The sequence below is a fragment of the Choloepus didactylus genome, chromosome 19 (genome assembly GCF_015220235.1).
Source record: "Choloepus didactylus isolate mChoDid1 chromosome 19, mChoDid1.pri, whole genome shotgun sequence".
Classification (NCBI taxonomy): Eukaryota; Metazoa; Chordata; class Mammalia; order Pilosa; family Megalonychidae; genus Choloepus; species Choloepus didactylus.
This window is the reverse complement of record NC_051325.1, coordinates 6,692,844-6,709,934: the sequence shown is the minus strand read 5'-3', so window position 1 is coordinate 6,709,934 and position 17,091 is coordinate 6,692,844. Positions and strand designations below refer to the sequence as shown.

At 44.0% G+C, this 17,091-nt stretch overlaps 1 long non-coding RNA gene across 3 annotated transcripts in view; it reads left to right on the top strand.

Moving 5' to 3' along the window:
- The window catches only part of LOC119516052, a 38,308-nt gene extending 21,569 nt beyond the window's left edge, over nucleotides 1–16,739 (top strand). For all 3 annotated transcript variants that reach the window (XR_005213185.1, XR_005213186.1, XR_005213187.1), the window contains 2 exons: nucleotides 7,318–7,405; nucleotides 15,741–16,739. This is a non-coding gene — a long non-coding RNA (uncharacterized LOC119516052). The remainder of the gene's footprint in view (nucleotides 1–7,317; nucleotides 7,406–15,740) is intronic.
- Nucleotides 16,740–17,091: the final 352 nt, after the last annotated feature.

Here is a 17,091-nt window from a genome sequence, read left to right as displayed (position 1 = left end):
AGACTTGCGAGTGGGTCCCTCTTCCAGGCCGTGCACCCCCTGGTCCTCTGTTGAGGGATGACTGTGCTATGTCACAGGTGAGTGCCATCCCCCAGGGTGGTTCTGGGCTGCAGGGCTCTGCAGGGAGGCTCCCAGTCTGCTGAAAGGATGTCTGAATTGGGCGTGTTAATTCACACTGCTCCGCCTTCCCAACTCTCTCAAATGACTTTTAAATATGATTTATGATTGCTGGGAACACACTCTGGCAAATTAATATTTCTGTTGACTTAAAAAGTCTCTTATTGCTAAACTACAAATATTTTCATATTACAATGACCTATATAGAGAAAATAAAAGATAAATAATCAACATATAAATACATAAATAAACAACATTTTAGGAAGGTAGTTTGTATAGTCTTTTAAGTGGCAGCAGTTTCTTTCACACTGAGTTATATTTCCAAATTCTTGTGAGGAGAAAGTCCCCACATCTCTGGTGACTCCTGGAAGTTGGATGGCCTGTTTGATGGGAGGAGGAATTGAACATGGAGGAGCTCACCTCCATGTCCTGGATCTGCAGTTGGAAGTCTCCATCCCATGGAGGGGCTCCACTTGGATCCATTGGCCTCAGTGACCATCAGCTGGATGGAGGGAGCAGCAAGGCTTTAAAACCCACTCCCATTTCTAGGGGAAGGGTCATCAGGGGAAGGATGTGGGTCACATACTGGGTTTGGTTCTTGTGCTGTGGTGATTCTCAAAGCCTCTTCTAGGACTCTATTTTTTTCAGTATCTCCATCATTGCTTGTTCTTTTGTGGGACATTTAGATCTCTCTTCCTTTAGTTGTTAACTAAAGTTAACTCCTCCATTAGCATTGATTTGGTTTTCTTCTCCTCCCTGTAGGTGTCTGTAAGGCTAGGTATTTTAAAGTCTCTTTCTCTAGCTTGGCATCCACTAACAATGACTCAGTCTCTGCATTCCCCTCATAAGCAGCACTAATCTTATCAAGGAGTTTATATTTCTCATCAAATAGTGCAGCCAGTGTGTCTTCAAGCTGCTTTTCATGTCTTCCATAGTTGACTTTTAACAGACTGCACATGTCTGAACAGAAATAAAAGAGCCACCAAAAAAGCCACTGACTGGTAGACACACCACTGTCCCCCACTGGAGGCTGTGGGATGTGAGGCCTGGATTCATGTCACTGGGCATCAGCTCTTTCACCACCTCCTGCAGTCTGAAGGATCAGCCCAAAGCCCAGCTCCATAGATGGTAGCAGCCTCTCTATTGCCCTGAAGCCAGCAGAGGGCTCTGCAGAGTAACCACGGATACACCAGCCTCAACAAACCACAGAGAATCCCCCAGCGTTCCATCTGGAATACACCAGCAACTCACACCCTGGGCAGGTCATCAGTGAGGACCTTAGTGGAGGGGATAGTCACTAAATAAAATGTGCTTTTCTCCATTGCTTTCTAATGATCACTCTTCTTTCTGTTCCTTCATGCTTTTTTCCTCATAATGTAAACTAGAAATACAGTGAAATATGCCAAATTTAACTAAATGACTCAAAGAATATTTTAAATTTTTCATTCCCTGTTCCACATGGCATTCAACAATCCTATCAAGATATGAGTCATTTCCATAAACTAGAAAACAACCCCATGTACCTTCCAATCAATGCCCATCCCCACCATATGCACACTTGTTTGGATTTCTCTGACCATCCATCCATTTTTAAAGTTCTTAAAATTAATAAAAGTGAAATAAATCAGAATGTACATTTTTTGAGTCTTCATTTTTTCTTAAAACACTTTTTTAAAAATTCATGTTGTTTTGTGGATCAGCAGTTCACTCTTTTTCTTACTGAGTTTGACATTGTATGACTATGTTATGAGATGTTTATCCATTTTCTTCTTGGCGTGTATTAAAATTGGGGTAATAATGAACAAATATGTTATGATTCCTCATGTACAACTCCTTGTTAAAAAAACACAAGCTTTCAGACAATATTGGGCACATTCAGGGTGGTATGTCTGTAGACCATACATCGTCCGTCCTCGATAGCATTGGAGAATCCAATTCTGAACTTCAATACTGCTTTAGTTTCCTAGGCTGCTTAAAGCAACACCATGAAATGGGTTTGGTTTAAACAATGGGATTTTATTGCAATTTTGAGGCCTAGGGTATGCCCAAATCAAGCATCATCAAGCTGATGCTTTTTTCCCAATGACTGGCTGCCAGCAATCCTTGGCTCCTCTGACACATGGCAAAGCACATGGCAGCATCTGCTGGTCTCTCCCTTCTCTTCTGGGTTTTTTGATTTTAGGTTCTTGCTTTCATGGCTTTCTCCCTCTTTCTCTGTAATCATTCTTTTTGTGAAGGACTCCAATAACAGGATTAAGATCCATCCTGAATGAGGTGGGTCACACCTTTACTGAAGTAGCCTCATAATAAGGTCCTGTGTACATTGATTTTATACCCACAGGAATGGACTAGATTTAAGAACATGTTCTGTTTCGGAGTACTTAAAGCTTCAAACCATGTTTTAAAAAATTCTGCCTTTTTAATCACTGTCTTCAATTTTTGTAACTGATTTCACTACCACCATCCTATGCCAGATTCATATCTAATTGTTAAATTCACCAATAGACTTTTTCGTTATTTCACCTCTGCCTGTAGCAAAGGGCTTTTATAAAAACACAAATTTAATCAGATCTTGGCACTGCTTTAAGTGCTTCATTGTTTTCTCACTGGTTAGAAGGATCACTGACTTTTACCATGGCCTTCAGGCCTGAAACCTACCAACCTGCTGCCCTCTCCAGGCCAGTTCAACCCACTCAGCTGCCACTCGGGCTGCACGCAGTTCCTGGGGCACAGCAGGCAATTCACTCCTTGAAGAATTTTGCACACTATCCCTCAAATGGAAAAAGATCTCTAAACCTATTATTATCTCTACCAAAAACTGTAGGATTTTTACCAGCTAAAGTTTTAAGGTCTTAGATAAATTATCTGTAGTTTCCAAGAGGTCTTTAGTATCACCACAGATTAAGTCCTTCATGGATATGTGTCCTATAAAAAGAAGTAAAACAAAATAGATTTACTGTGGCTAATGTATTTAAATGGAGTCAGGAGGTCATTCTGGAGGCTTCTTGATGTACATCTCAGCTGGGTATCATAAACTGCCCAAGTACGCAAAACCCCAGCAACAATGTTACTCAAAACCCTAAGGACACCCAGACACCAGCAGCCAACCACAAGATTAGAAACTCAGTAAACTACCTAACTTAAGGGACATTTGGTGTGCCCCAAATATCCCACAATCACAAACAGTATATGCATCTTTTTTTTCTTAAGAATCCTTGCATGGAAGCCCCAAGACAGGACACAATTTGGGTTGCTACCTGAATGTGTGCTCCTCAAATTGCAATTCTAATACCCCAAATAAACACCTGTTGCCTTAGAGCTTAGTTTGTTATTTCTCAGGTGACATTACATGGTGTCAGAAATGGGACCCAAAGTGACCGTTGACCTTCTCGAGAGCCACGACTGGATTTGAGTGCATCACCAACAAGAGCCCCTTGAGATCTGTCATCTTCCTCATGGCCCTGGGCTCCTATTGATGAGTTCTTTGTGTCATGAACCTCCCACTTTTTGGTTTAGGTTCTGGCCAAACCCCACTCCATCCAAACAGGGTTGCCTGGAGCTGGACTCTGTGGGCGCTAGCCACAGGGGGCAGCCTTGGGGATGCAGCAGCCACTCTTAGTCATTTAGCAGACACACCTGCATGTTGCTCACCTGACATGCACCTGAGCAGGACGTTGGACAGTGGATGTCCCACACTGTGTTCCTTCCAATGTGTTTGGTCTTGTTTGTGATCCATCCTTTGCAGTTGTTCTAAGGTCCCCAAAGCCACCTCTACTACATGGTGTGGGGCAAGGGGGTGGCCCTAATTGTGGATGCCATGACCTGGGTACCACACTGAGTCCAGGCTAAGCTCAGAGTTCATCTCTGGGTGCCTGCTCTGCCCTCTGCTCTTATGGCTCTGGAGATCAAGAGACTGTGGGGGGCCAGGCCAGCAGCTCTGCATGTGCAAAGGATCTCCTGCTGGCTGCGTGTAGTGATGATGCCAATGACCTCATGGGGGCGCCAGAACCCCATCTCCTTATGGGCAGTGAGTCTCACTGGTGTCTCTGAAGCTCACAGCTGCTGAGGATGGACTTTGGGGACCCTGTGTCTGGACCAGGATGGACCTTTCTCAGTGGCAGCCTCAGGCTAGCCTTGCCCCAACCACACTGAGCCCCAAGGCAGGCTCGGAGTGATTCCCAGCATAGGTCCCAGACTGAACCCCAACCTTGTCTCAGAGTGAGACCCAACTGAATCTCCCAGCTCAGCCCCAGCCCAGCCTCATGCAGATCCTGACCTTGGCCCCAAACTGAATGCTGACTCCAGCCCCTGTCTGAGCCCAAACCTGCCTTCAGACTGAGCCTGACTATGGTGTTTAGGAGCTAGTACCTCAAAAAAATATATTCTTAAATTTCACGCATTCTTGTGGGTGTGAACCCTGTGTAAGTATGATCTTTTGATGAAGCTACTTAGTTAGCGTGTGGCCCAACTCAATCAGGATGGGTTTATCCTATTACAGGAGTCCCTTATAAGCAGAATAAATTTTTGATAGAAAAAGAGTAATGCATGGGAAGCAAGAAGCTGAAAGTCAATAGAAACCAGAACAGAAAGGACAGGTAAGGAGAGGCCACCATGTGGTTTTCCATGTGACAGAGGAGCCCAGAACTGGGATCACTGGGTGCCAGCCCCAGAAAACAGGCTTTTGGAAGAAAACATCACCTTGAAGATGCCTTGATGTAGACTTTTCTGTGGACACAAAACTGTGAGCTAAAGGTTCCTTTTGTTGACGCCAAGCCACTGCATGCCAGTTGATTGAGCAGCCAAGGAAACTAAAACACTGACACAGTTCCAGTCCCAGGAGGGCTACTAGCCACCAGGGTGCCTGTGAGCCCTGTTGACGAGTCCTGGAGATAGCTGTGTCTGTGGTGAGTGACTTCCCTTGAAGTCGGTGTCTTGAAATCCCTGGAAATGCTGGTCTCCTGGACACTGAAATGGTGCTATGGAACATGGGGTGAGTAGATCCCACTGCATGTGAACGCTGTCCTGGTCTAGGCTCCTCCTCACATCCAATGGGGGATCCTCTTGGGGGTGGGTTTGGGGGAAAGCTCTCTTTGGGGGGCTCACAACTCCACATGGTGTTTCTGTCTGTGCTGACTAGGGGAGGGGAGAACCAGCTCCTTGTGTGACCAGGATTCACACTCATGGTTACCAACATCTATGGAAGACACAGTGGAGCAGTTACTCCTGCTTTGTGCATCCTCAGACCACCTCTTGTGGATGGGTGCACTCAAGGACCATATTGAATATTTTGCCCTTAGTTTTAGAATAAAAATAATAGCCAATAGCATTTAATATTGAAAGTGTTGCTGATATGGCACTCATGATAGCTTCTCCTCTGAGGAAAGGAGGGAATTTCACATCATCCATAGAGATGCTTGGGTTGAGTTCCTGGGATATATATCAGTTTGTAGGGCTGTGTCTCAAATAGATCCAAACTAGTGGCTGACACAACTGCTGTGTGATAATGTTTCTGGTTTTGTGGAACTGGAATCCATGCAGCTGATAAAAGCAGTCCCAGCCTGCCCATGTCCCAGGGGAGGAAAGATGCCACCTTCTGCCTGGGGCCACTTTAATCCTCCACAGATGGGTTCCTTTTCTTAGTCTCGATGCTACTGAATTAAAAAAGTTGTCTCAAAATGATCAGCCAGATAAAAGGCAGCACTTCTGTCTATTTTGAGGTAGTCCCAAGATTACAGAAACTTTGCAAGAACAGTGTAGAAACTCTAATCATCCTCACCCTGAGCTTGTGGGTGTGTTTTGTTGTTTCTTGTGCCTCCTGGAGTGGACGCTTAGGAAATATATGTATGCATATATGTACACACACACATACACGCAATGATATCCAGGCCCATTTGTAAACTTCCTGGTTGCTGACTTTCCCACAGAGCTTGCCTGCCCAAGATCCCTTATGAGGGCAGATCGTCACCTGCTTCTGGAAGAAGGTGCAATGGTGCAGCACGGCCACAGAGGGCAGACGGAGCTCAACTATGCCCCAGGAAGTACTGGCTAGTCCGTTAGGGAAGGGCTGGTCTGGGAGGGGCTGGGACAGGCACAGGGGCATCTTCCTGTGTGATCCTGACCCCAACAGCCCTGACGAGCACTGTACGCTGAGCCTGAGCTGACTGCTTCTGTGTCTGACCCTGGTCTTGACCGGTTGTTGGACCACACTCTTCCCATTTACCTCCAAGGCACTTTGAGGACACACATGGTAGACATCTGGCAGGACTTCCTCTCCTCGGTGGACCAGGGAGCCTCAGGGGACTGGCTGGGGTCCTGGATCTGGGCCAGGGGCTGTACTGTGACCTCTACAGTGCACACTGCATTCCCTCAGAATGTTTAGGCTTGTGTGAGATCCATCCTGCACAGCTGCTCTGAGGACCTCAAATCCACCTCCACTAGTGGGTGTGGGGTGAGGAGGTCATCTGAATTCTGGACACCCTGACCTGGAGTCTGTCCTGAGCACAGGTTGCTCCAGAACCCACAACAGGGGTGCATGCTCTTCCCTCCATAATTTCCTTGCTGGAGCCCACGTGGCTCTGCAGTGGCTGAGCCTGGAACCCTGTGTCTAGGAAGGGCCTCCTGCACACCACCTGTGAGGATGGTGTTGACCACATGGAGGCAGGGAGAGGAAGTGCCTCAGCACTGTCCAGGGTGGCAAGTCTCATGAGTGTCCTGAAGCTCAGAGCTGCTGTGGATGGACTTGGGAACCTGTGGGTCTAAACAGAGGTGGGGTCTGAATGGAAGCAGCTTCAGGTGAGCTTCGCCCCCTCCAGTCTGAGACCGAGTCCCAAAGTAGGTTACAGGCTTAACTCTGACATGTCGCAAGACTGAATCTCCATCTTTTCTTAGAGTGACAACCAACTCCATTTCCAGGTTCAGCCCCAGCTTGTCATCAGGCAGAACCTGTACCTGGCCCTACAATGAGCCCTCATTCCCACTTGCTGAACCTCTACCATGTCCTCAGCATGAGCCTTACCCTATTCCACGCCCCACAGGAAACTCAGCCACCAAGTCCTGATCCAGCTGTGTCTGTGGTAACAGCCTCACTTGAAGTTAAAGTCTAGAAATCTCTGGAAATGCAAAGCTTCTGCGCAGGGAAATGAGGGTGCTTTGGGACATGGGGCAAGGGGACCCCACTGAAGATGCCTCTTTCTTTTCTAGGCTCCTCTGCACATCCCCTGGGGGATCCTGTTGGTTGTGACTGGAGAAGAGCTGCCTTTGTCCTGCCAGAGGAGGTTGGCCTAGGCTGGTGAGTGGGCTCAGATGTCCAGATGGAGATTCTGTCAGTGCTGGAACAGGGTTGGGGTTAACCAGCCTCTTACATGACATGGATTCACACCCATGGTTTCCTGGGTCCATGAAATCCCCAGTGGAGCTCTTTCTCCATATTTGTGCATCTCCATATTTGTGGATGGGTGCCCTCGAGGACCACATATGAGATGAACATTAAGCCATTAGATTTGAAAAGAATAATATAAAAATAGCTTTAAATATTGAAAATGATGCTGTTATGACACTCATAATATTTTCACATCTGAGAAATGGAGGGTCCTTCACATCATCTGTGGAGATGCTTGTGCCATAGTCTTGAGACACACATCAGTTCTGCAGGGCCGTGTAACAAATAGTCCCAAACTAGTGGCTGAAACAACTGCCCTGTGATTATATTTCAGGTTTCATAGACCTGGAATCCATGCAGCTAACCAAAGTGGTTCAGGCCTGCCCATGTCCCAGGGCTGGGGGATGATGCCACCTCCTGCCTGGGGCCATTTTACTCCTCTGCAGAGGAGTCATGCCTTTGCCACCTTTCTTGACTTCCCAGCCCCGACTTCAGAATATGTCCCCAACTGACCACTTCTCTACCTCCTGCTTTTCTGCACTGGTCAGGACCACCGTTATCTCCTGACAGGATACCCGGGATTGCCTCCTCACCACACTTCTCCCACCCTCTTCCTTGCATCTGCTTTCTTCCAATGACCAGAGCTACCACGTCAGGTCACTCCTTGACTCGAACCTCCTAATCTGTTTTCAGCTCATCAAAGTAGAAGCAGAAATGCACACATTACCCAAGAGGTCCTACCTTGGCCTCTCTGACCTCTCTGACCTCATTCCACTCCTCATCCGTGTTCATCAGTTTCAGCCTCGTGAGCCTTCATGCTGCTCCTTTAATGTGCAAACTGTGCTTCTGCCTTTCTGCTCCCTTTTTCTTGAATCTCTCCCTCCTAATATCCATATATGCCCTCAGTTCTTTCAGTTCTGTCTCAAATGTTGCCTTAGTGGGAAGAAAATAGAGAAACATTGAACCAAAGACTTGGAGGGGGTGTAAGAGTATTTCATCCCAGTGATTTCAGGCAGAGCCATGCAGAGCCCCACTGGGACAAGCAAGGGAGGGAGGGAACAGGGAGCTGGGGAGACTGCGGGTGGTTGCTGTTTGATACAAGCTCACTCAGCCCTTCACTCCCTGAGTGATGAAGGATCAAGAATGCTCTGGACTCTGTTGCCTGGCACTGGGCATGACTCCCTTGCCAGGGACCCCATCCTGAAGCAGGGAGCCTGACAGCGCTCTCACTACGTGCTGCTGAAGAAGAAACCACTGTGCTATTGAATGTTCCTTGAAATAAACATCACCTGGGAAGTCAGGGACTTGTATTTTTATCTCAAAATTGTGTAAAGCAGATCTATTGAAGAACAATGCTTATTCCCAGTAGCTCCAGATTCAAGTGTGTTTGAATGAGGTAGAGATATATGAAGCTTGGACAGAAGGAGAGATTTTGGTGACCTAGAACCTCAGGAAGCATAGATTGAATTTATTTTTTGTAAATATAAGTCATGAAGTTTGGGGAAGGGGCAAGTCTCATGGGAAATTCCTGGAAGCTGCTTATGTTGTTGGAGAAAAAGTAAAGAAAATGGATGAGAACAAAATGGACGGGTTGTTCTGGGCTTTTGAACATTAAGCCAATTAAAATTAACTGAAGCAGAAAGTCTGATATCCTTCTCTGCAAAATCGCAGCCCATCGTTTGTAGTTCTTTTTTGTTACATAGGGGAAGTAAGTATCCCAGTGGTTTTTCTGAAGTTTTCCAGAGAGCTAAAAGAATCAGATGTGTCATCAACTGTAATTTGTATAATGGTGTATGTATGTTTTATTCAAAGTTTTGATCACCTAATTATATTCACTGCCCTTAGAATGTAAAAAGCAGCTGAGTAGAAAGAATTTTGGTAGCACAGATAACTTATTGTTTGTGAATAAGGGAAGGAAGAGGGTTCCAAGTGTTTTGGTCCCTGTTCTGGCTTGCTAATGCTGCTGGGATGCAGAACACTAGAAATGGATTGGCTTTTATAAAGAGGGTTTATTTAGTTACAAAGTTACAGTCTTAAGGTCATAAAGTTTCCAAGGTTAGTCATCAACAATCAGGTACCTTCACTGGACGATGGCCAATGGTGTCTGGAAACCTCTGTTAGCTGGGAAGACACGTGGCTCATGTCTGATCCAAAGTTCTTGGTTCAAAATGGCTTTCTCCCAGGACGTTACTCTCTAGGCTGGAATTCCTCAAAAATGTCACTCTCCTCTGGAATTCAGTCTGGCAGTTCCTTAGAAAACTAGATACAGAGTTACCCTTCGATCCAGCAATTGCACTTCTCAGTAAATACCTGGAAGATCTGAAAGCAGTGACACGAACAGATATCTGCATGCCAATGTTCATTGCTATGAACACTATTCACAATTGCCAAGAGATGGAAACAACCCAAATGTCCTTCAACAGATGAGTGGATAAATAAAATGTGGTATATACACACGATGGAATACTACGTGGCAGAAAGAAGGAACGATGTGAAACGTCTGACAACGTGGATGAACCTTGAAGACATAATGCTGAGAGAAATAAGCCAGGCACAAAAAGGGAAATATTATATGCTACCACTAATGTGAACATTGAAAAATGTAAAACGAATGGTTTATAATGTAGAATATAGGGAAACTAGTGATAGAGAACAATTAAGGAAGGGGGAATGATAATCCAATAAGAACAGATAAGCTATCGTGGGTAAATTTAACGTTCTGGGGATGCCCAGGAATGACTATGGTCTGTTAATTTCTGATGGGTATAGTAGGAACAAGTTCACAGAAATGTTGCTATGTTAGGTTACTTTCTTGGGGAAGAGTAGGAACATGTTGGAAGTAAAGTTGTTATCTTAGGTTAGTTGTCTTTTTCTTACTCCCTTGTTATGGTCTGTTTGAAATGTTCATTTAGTGTATGCTTTTTAAATTTGTTTGTATTTTTTTATTTTTTATACAGTTGATTTTAAAAAAAAGTTAATTAAAAAAAACAAACAAACAAGGAAAAATAATATACAGAGCCCCCTTGAGGAGCTGGTGGAGAATGCAGGGGTATTGGCCTGCCCCACCTCGATGGTTGCTAACATGCCCACAGACATAGGGGACTGGTGGTTTGATGGGTTGAGGTCTCTACCACAGGACTTTCCCTTGGGAAGACTGTTGCTGCAAAGGAGAGACTAGGGCTGCCTACAATTGTGCCTAAGAGCCTCCTCCCGAATGCCTCTTTGTTGCTAACATGTGACCCTCTCTCTCTAGCTAAAGCCAAGTTGGCAGGTGAAATCTCTGCCCTCCCCCCATGTGGAATCAGACACCCAGGGGAGTGAATCTCCCTGGCAACATGGAATATGACTCCTGGGGAGGAATGTAGACCCGGCATCATGGGATGGAGAACATCTACTTGACAAAAAGGGGGAAGTGAAAGGAAATGAAATAAGCTTCAGTGGCAGAGAGATTCCAAAAGGAGCCAAGAGGTCACTCTGCTGGGCACTCTTATGCACAATATAGACAACCCTTTTTGGGTTCTAATGAATTGAGGTAGCTGGTGGTAGATACCTGAAACTATCAAACTACAACCCAGAATCCATGAATCTTGAAGACAATTGTATAAAAATGTAGCTTATGTGGGGTGACAATGTGATTGGGAAAGCCATATGGACCACACTCCCCTTTGTCTGGTTTATGGATGTAAGAGTAGAAAAATGGGGGAAGGAAAAAAAGAAAGAAAGAAAGAAACAAAGACACCCAGTGTTCTTTTTTACTATCTTTGCCCTTTTTCACTTTTATTATTATTGTTATTTTTGTGTGTGTGGTATTGAAGGTGTCAGGGATTGATTTTGGGGATTAATACAGAAGTTTGTAATGGTACTATGAACAATCAAATGTTCAATTTGTTTTGTATGACTGCATGGTATGTGAATATATCTCAATAAAATGAGTAAAAAAAATGACACTCTCAGTTGCTCTTGGGATATTTTTCCTCTCTTAGCTTCTCCGGAGCAAGAGTCTGCTTTCAACAGCCATCTTCAAACTGTCTCTCATCTGCAGCTACTCTCTCAGCTTCTGTGCTTCTTCAAAGTGTCCCTCTTGGCTGTAGCAAGCCTGCTCCTTCTGTCTGAGCTTATATAGTGCTGCAGTAAACTAATCAAGGCCCAAGCTGAATGCACAAGGCCACACCTCCATGGAAATTATCCAGTGAAACAGTCATCACCTACAGTTGGATGGGTCACATCTCCATGGAAACACTCAAAGAATTATAATCTAACCAACACTAACACATCTGCCCACACAAGATTACATGAAAGATAATGGTGTTTTGGGGGATGTAATACATTCAAACTGGCACAGTCCCCTAAATCTCCCTCCAAGGGATAGTCTTGCCATCAGGGGTTTCTGCTCCAATTCCCTGCGTTCCTGTGTTCCGAGTGATGTTTATTATCTAGTATAACCCAAAGAAATGTTTCTCAATCTTTGCGTCTTTCCATTACCACTTATATGACGCTCTACCCACCTCTGTGCACAGTGTATTTATTTATTTAATATCTTCCTCTAAAATGCTGCATGTAGTTGTTATCCACGTCTACATTGCTCACCTCTAGGCTGCAATGGTGATCATGACAAGACGGCAAAAGTACTCTTCACCTGTGGGGTGAACTGTGTCATTGAAAACAGAATGTCAAAGTGTGTTGTTGGATTCTTTGGTGATGAGGATGTTAGCTTAACCACAATTCCAGAATCCCAGCTGTATCAGAGATCTCAGTGGGGTCTGTGTTCATTATGGCTTCTAAATGTGGACACCTGTTTTTCTCTTTCAAAGGAAAGATGGAGCTGAAAGAATCACTCCTCCATTGTTCATTTGCTCTGCTGTCTCTTTTCTGTCAACCTACAACCTTAGACTGTGACCATTCTGAAGAATTGTGTGATGGGAACAGGGGTCAGGAGGAAATAATGGGGGTAAGAAAGATTGGGAAGTGGGGATCACAATTCCTTTCCTGAGGGGCTATCTCTGCCCTGGGAAATAGGTTTATGTGCTTGGGAAGGAGACATGGACACTCTTGCATAGAAGTCACTGGAGGTAGGTAGGCATGTTTATCAGTTAGAGTGTCTCCTGAGAAGACAAGTGTATCTTAACTAAAGCCTATATGAGATCACTGTATTACATTAAGTGCATGGGACATAATTTACCTTTCCATATTATTTCAGTAAAGAATACCTCCTTTTATTAGAGTTTTTAAAAAGTAAGCTTGTTTTTAGAAAAGTTTTAGGTTTGCAAAAAAAATTGCAAAGATGGTTAAACAGTTCCAATATATCCCCACACCCAGTGTCTCATTATTAGCATCTTACATAAATATGGGACATTTGTAACAATTAATGAACCAGTATTAATATTCTATTATTAAGGCAGGCCCATATTTTCTTTATTCAGATTTTCTGAGTTTTTCCCTAGTATTATTTTTCCCTTCCAGGATCCCAGCCAGGACACCACATTACATTTAGTTGCTGTTTCTCCTTAGACTTCTCTTTGCTGTGAAAGTTGTTCAATCTTCTCTCATTTTTGATGACCTTGACAGTATTGAGGAGCACTGCTCAGGAATTTCATAGAATGTATCCCAGTTGAGATTTACTTGATGTTTTTCTCATGGTCACACTGTGGTATGCATTTTGGGGAGGAAGTCCGCAGAGGCTGAGTGCCTTTTCTAATCACATCTCATCAATGGTACCATCAACATGACTTACCAATGGTGAACCTGACCCCTGGGATGTGCTGTGATTGTGTGTGAAGGTGAAAGCAGTCTCTGCTACCACAGCATGCTGCAGGGTTCATTGTATCCTCATTAAAGCATCAGTGGTAGAGCAAAGGTTCTTCTTTGTGGATTCCAGTGTGTTTGCACCTTTACACAGATATGTTTGGTGGTATCCAGACTGTAGACCTCCCTGGAAAGTGGGCATGACTGATCAACCTTCCAATTTGGATACTGATGCTAACTCAAAGATATTCAAAATCAGTGTACCGAAGTGTTGGACTTCCTCACCTGGATTGTTGCTGATGTTCTCACAAATGTTGGGGTCTGATGTCTTGATGTGCTGAGCCCTCTGTCTTGGGGCTGGCTCCTGTGAAGCTGGTTGCTGCAAGGAGAGACTAAACCTACTTATAATTGTGCCTGAGTCTCCCCCTGAGTGCCTGTTTGTTACTCAGATGTGGCCCTCTCTCTCTAACTCAGCCACCTTGGCTGGTGATCTTGTTGCCCGCCCCCCCCCTACATGGGACCTGACTCCCAGGGGTGTAAATCTCCCTAGCAATGCAGGATATGACTCCTGGGGGTGAATCTGGACCCAGCATTGTGGGATTGAGAACATTTTCTTGACTAAAAGGGGGATGCAAAAGGAAATGAAAGTTCAGTGGCTGTGAGATCTCTAATGGAGTCGAGAGGTCACTCTGGTGGGCATTCTTACGTACTATATAGATAACACTTTTTAGGTTTTAATATATTGGAATAGCTAGAATTAAATACCTGGAACTACCAAACTCCAACCCAGTAGCCTTGACTCTTCAAGTCGATTGTATAACAATGTAGATTACAAGGGGTGACAGTGTGATGGTGAAAACCTTGTGGATAACACTCCCTTTATCCAGTGTATGGATGGGTGAGTAGAAAAATGGGGACAAAACCTAAAAGAAAAATAGGGCTGGATGGGGGGTGATTTGGGTGTTCTTTTTTATTTTTATTTTTCATTCTTATTCTGATTCTTTCTCGTGAAAGAATGTTCAAAAATAGATTGGGGTGATGAATGCATAACTGTATGATGGTACTGTGAACAGTTGATTGTGCATTATGGATGATTGTATGAGATATGAATATGTCTCAACAAAACTGAATTAAAAAAATTAGAACACTTTGAAATTTATTTACTTTTAAAATATTGAGTCTCCAAAGTAAAATCTGAGGAACAGAATAATCAGGCTTACCTTGTTGCATAAACATAATGTGCAGATATGCACACTTTTTACTTTTGATTTCTTGTACTCTGGTATTCAACAAGTTATTTTCTCCTGGTGCTCTCTTACCCCATATTAATCCAAACTTGTCATGCTGTACACGTTTCTTCTCTCTAGGTGCTGCTGGGGGTTCTGTCTCACCTTGTTCTCGTGCTCTATGAGAGACAACTCATGAGCTTTTGTGACTGGGGCTGCCTCACCCCACCCAGAGCTCCTGCTGGCCTCCATAGGCTGAGGATTTTCTCTTTGAATACAGGGTCTTGTGCACCAGCTTCACCAAGAAATGATTTAAGAGAAGGTCATTGTGTGATTGGGGATGGAGGTAACCATTTCCCTTGGCATTTCATCTGTCTTAGTTGTCCTCTGACTTGTGTATTTCATCCTGGGGTTAAATACAATCTCTACAAACTGTGGCTTTCTTCTCTTTCTTTGAGGCCATGAACTAACATTAGTTCTGAATATTGAATTTTCATAGGAAGTTAATTTCTGTATTAACCTTCACTTGCAAAGAAAATACTGTGCAATTTGGACCTAAGGGACATGTGCTGTTTTGTTTGCCCAGGTTGGAAAGTTTGTGCCCAAGGAGGAGATTGCACAGTAACTCAGCACTGCAGCCTGCAGGCTCTCCACCATGGGCACAGGGCATAGGGCCTTGTCTAGAATGACAGATGATGTCTGATGTGATTCCAGACAGAGAAGCTTGGGTTACAGCTGCTTCACCTATTGGGTCCCTGTGGGTAGAAAAGAAAAGGAACCAAAGTGGAAACTTACTGTTAAGAATAAGAACAAGCTTATTTAATAATGGGGACAGGGGATATGTAGGATCTCATTAGGACAGTCTACTGCTCATCTTGCTTTAGAGACCTTCCTGCTTCCCACCCAATGCTTTGATCCTGAACATGTTCTAAGACTGCTTCTTACTGTGCTTCATGACCAACGTATAGACTTCACTCAGAGCTCATCATAAATATGAAGTTCAGGTCCCACTTCAGACCTACAGAATCAGAATGTGAAATTGAATGTCCCCAGGTGGTTCATGTGGTCATTGCAGTTCAAGAAACTCTCTCACACATATCCCATGAGAAGCAGTGTTCAACTGAAGCCCAGGGACACCTGCTCCTTGAAGAAAATGATCCTGTGCCCTTAATTCCCTCATGCTTGAGATAATGTTTAAAAACTTGAGGAAAGTTTTTGGACCTTCACATAGGTGCTCAGGTTAAACTCCCCTGACTCCTCTCCTCTCTCACCCACAGGTGTCAGTGTATTACAAGGTCTCTGCCTGAGGAGCATCTCCATCTCCACCTCCACTGCTCCTGCCTGATCCAGCCTTCACCACTCCCAGCCTCATGTCTCTGTCATGTCCTCCACCTGGTCTCCCTACTTTATCCTTTTCCCCAATCACAGTCAGTACTATTTTAAATTAAAATGAATTCTTTACCCTGATGTGGTACCCTCTGCATCTCACCCATGATGACCTTTATCCCCTGACTCTAGATTTTACTGTTTTCTGTCCACTCTGGCTTCTGGCTGGTCCTCAAAGACACCACAATGATGCCCAATCATAGCCATCACCTGTTGTATCCCCTCAAGCTGTAATGCTTTACCCAGGTTCCCTGATTCTCACATTCCCCCTCCTCATGGAGTCCTTCCCTTCACACTCCTACTGAGAATCCCCATTCCCAGAACCATCCCTCCCTTCCCTTCCCTGCTTTCTTCACTCTTATAATCTCCTGGCATCCTGGGTGTTCTGCAGAGTTCTCCTCTTTTGTCTCTGCTAACCACCCCCCCCCCCAAATATCATTCCACAAGGGCAGAGACTTTATTGTCTTCTTTGCTCCATTCCCAGGCCCAAGGCCAGTTGTCCTTCTCTATTTTGAGGAGAAATCCTATAAATTTTCAAGATGCTATGTTATTTTCTCATGCATGTCCTCTCAGCTCCCCAGAGTGCTGCTTTCTTTCCACCATCATAATAAACCCCAGGCTGTTCTCATTGTCTATCATGGGAATGTTACTTGTGACTGAAACTACTTATTCCAGGGACACTGGCTATTTTCCTTCATGAGAAACCCCTTGCTGACCCCTCAGCTTTTCTCTGAGGTGTGTAAATTGGTGAGGGAGAGAGGCATGAGGGATATGGTGGTTTCCCCAAATTGTCCAAGATGGAAATATTTAAAACTACTTTAAACTAAATGTTAAACAGTTTTCATAGTTTAAATTGTAATGAAAACTCATTTTGCAGCACTCTTGCCCTGAAATAAAATTTTCATTGTGAATTAACACTTTAATTTTCATTGTGAATTAACACTTTAAAAATAGCCTTTATTATTTTAAAATATAATGTTAATTGTTGTAAATGCATCAGTAAGTATGTCTATCTTCATCCAAAAGAGATCTATTCTCTAATTTTCATTTTTATATTTCAAATGACTTTTAGCTATGACTTATGACTGCCAGGAACACATTCTTGCAAATAAAATTTCAACTGACTTAATAACATCTATAGTTGCTAAACTGCATATATTTCCAAATTACAGTGGTACATATTATATAGAGAGAAAATAAAAGAGAAATAATCAACATATAAATATATAAATAAACAAACAT